The sequence below is a fragment of the Castanea sativa genome, chromosome 12 (assembly GCF_040712315.1).
Source record: "Castanea sativa cultivar Marrone di Chiusa Pesio chromosome 12, ASM4071231v1".
NCBI classification, from domain to species: Eukaryota; Viridiplantae; Streptophyta; class Magnoliopsida; order Fagales; family Fagaceae; genus Castanea; species Castanea sativa.
In genome coordinates this window covers 41,146,513-41,149,424 of record NC_134024.1, presented here as the reverse complement: position 1 = coordinate 41,149,424, position 2,912 = coordinate 41,146,513, and positions in this window count along the sequence as shown.

The following is a 2,912-nucleotide window of genomic DNA, read 5'->3' as shown; positions in this document are numbered from 1 at the left end:
AACTGATTTTAAGACCATTAATATTTAATTTTCAGAAACTTTTGTAAAATATAAGATAATTGCACGCTTGCTTTGACTACTTTAATTCTTCGAACTAATTTGTTATAGTATTTAAATAACCTTCTAAATAAAATGCTTCTAAATGAGTTCAAATATATTATTAGTTGTAATAACAGTGTTTTCTCCACCTTGATTTGAATACGCATACAGTACTTAGCAAAAAAATAAGAGTGGAATACGCATACAGTTACTTTATATATGATTCTCCAAGTAATAAATTAAAAGATCTTGGAAACAAGACAAAGTGATGGTTCTGTTACCAAGAGAGGAAAACATTTCTTCTTTTGATAATGGTCATGAGCTTTTAATGTTTACTAATAAGTTGTCCGTGCAATATAGTTTTAATGTTGTAATGTTTTATGCAATATATTATAGCACATCACTTGCTATAAGAACTTAACTATAGCATATATATATATATATATAAATATATATAAACAAACAAAAACAAAGCACAAACATAGTTTTTTTTTTCTTTTTTAACCTTGACAGGCCATCGATAATCACAGTTCGCCTTGAGATTCTATGCCAATCCATCTAGCTAGGATCTTCATAACATTAAAAGACCACATACAAACCTAAAATCCATTTAATTTTGAAAGGAAATGTTTCAGAATCTTTTTTTTGAGATGTTACTTTCTATGAAAACCAAATAACTTTGTCCACTAACCATCATAATTAAGGATAATGTCGCCCCCTAACCTCATGGATCTTATTGCAGTAGGAAAAACCAATGTAAGAAAAGAAAAATATCTTTTTATGATTACAATGTAATGAAAACACATTAAAACAAAGAGAGAAACCAGCAGTGTTGCAATACAAACCCAATACAAAAATTCATCAGTAAACATGGCTCTTTCCTTGAGACGGGTCTTTCCAACACTTTGTTTACTAGAGTTAATTGCAGGCTGTACCAAACGAATCAAAATGATATTTAAGCAAATTTCGTTGAATGCATATTTAAGTTTATCAAATATATAAATTCATATATGTTATTTATGGGAAGAACTAAATGCAAATTGGAGTTTTTGAACTTGTTAATTGAGTTCATCGTAGGTTATTGTCATCTACATATCAAGATGAGAATGGACCTTTTTAATATTGTAGAACACATGGAAGAATCATATTTTTTATCAATATATATGAAACAAATGACTTTAAGCACAAAATACCTTGGAGAGTGAATAGAGAATGGTTTCTAATCTCTGGTCACAATTAAAGCACAAACATCCTCTTGGGAGGGTCCCATTTGATTTATGTCAAGGAAAGCCAAAAATTGTTCGAAGAACTGGAAAGTTTAGGAACATATATCATTAGAAGAAACTTTCATCTGCCAAACTATCAAACTCCATTAGGAAAAAACATAAACGTATGTGAACATATACAGAAACATATTAAGCCAAAAAGCTGACCCTATGAGATTGATTTGAGAAGATACTTTTAGTGCTTGCGAACATAAAAAGAAACATCTTGGCTCTCAACAAATTAAGACGCAGTCTTTTCTTTTGTAACATCAAATGTGGAAAGGGTCATCACTACTCAGTCTAGAATAAAGTAAGTCTTATAGCAAATCTAAAAACCTATACACGAAATTTACTACAATTTTGGTTAAATAAAAAAAATTTACAAATTACCAAATATATAGAAGACTGTAACACTCTAAGAAATTGAATCAAAGGATTCCAAATCACCTTTCTTAGAGAAATTTAATTAAACACATTACATGCAACAACTTTTTCTGTTCATAAAGTTGATCTTTCAAATAAAATAAACAAACAAAGAGATTAAAAAAATTGCATAAATATAGAGACACTATATTCGTATTAAAAAGAAGAAGAATGATTAACCTTCAATTAAAAGCAAGTTAGGTCTGGCCTTTGAAGTTTGCTCCTTTTGTATCTGTGAATGTCTTATTTAGCCTTGAAGTTCTTTCTCTCTTTCTTCCTAAGTAGCAATCATCTTTCTTTCTCCTTTTTTTGGGCACAGTCTCATTGACGGGTTTAAAGTTGATGAAGAGAAGACATGAGAGAGAGATAGTAATTGAATTTAAATATATTATGGCAATGATCCTTAGGTTCATTTCACTTATAATAGATGAAAACGGGAACGTAAGAACAGCCATGTTAATTATGAGGAAGACAGAGAGGTTGGCAATTTGAAACGACTAAATCTTGTAGAAGAAGAAGAAACAACAGCTAAGCTTTTGAAGAGATGACAGAGAATGGAGTCCTACGTAGCACTACACAACGTAAATGCTAACAGTTAAAAAATACAAAATTAAAAAAAAAAAAGGTTAACACAGTCTTTTGGGTAACAGTAAAAAAGGGTAAATGAGAAGGGGTTAAAGAAGTTAAATGCAATATTAGAGCGCTATATGGTAGGATCTCATGTACTCCGCATGAGGTCTCTATTTATATATATATATATATATATATATAGATTTGGATAACACTAAATAATTGCGCTAGTTTTTTTTTTCTTGTATTTATTTACAACTGAATATATAGTGAAGAGGTATGGCAACCACCACCAGAGGCGTACAAACTCAACTTTGATGCAGCACCATTTTCGGGCTTAGGCAGAACTGGTTTTGGAGCAATTGTTCGAAATGAAAAGGGAGAGGTTACGGCTGCTATGACTGCTAGTGGACTGGATGTGCACACAAGTGAAGAAGCAGAGTTGCTTGCCGGAGAGCTACAGAATTTGCTGTGGATGCAAGTTTTTCTAGGTTGATTATTGAGGGTGACAACAGCAATGTTATTCATGCCATCTCTTCTTCTGTGGAAAATACTTCTCTATTGACATTCGACATTTGATAAGGGGATTGCATTGGTCTAGTGTTTGCTATATTA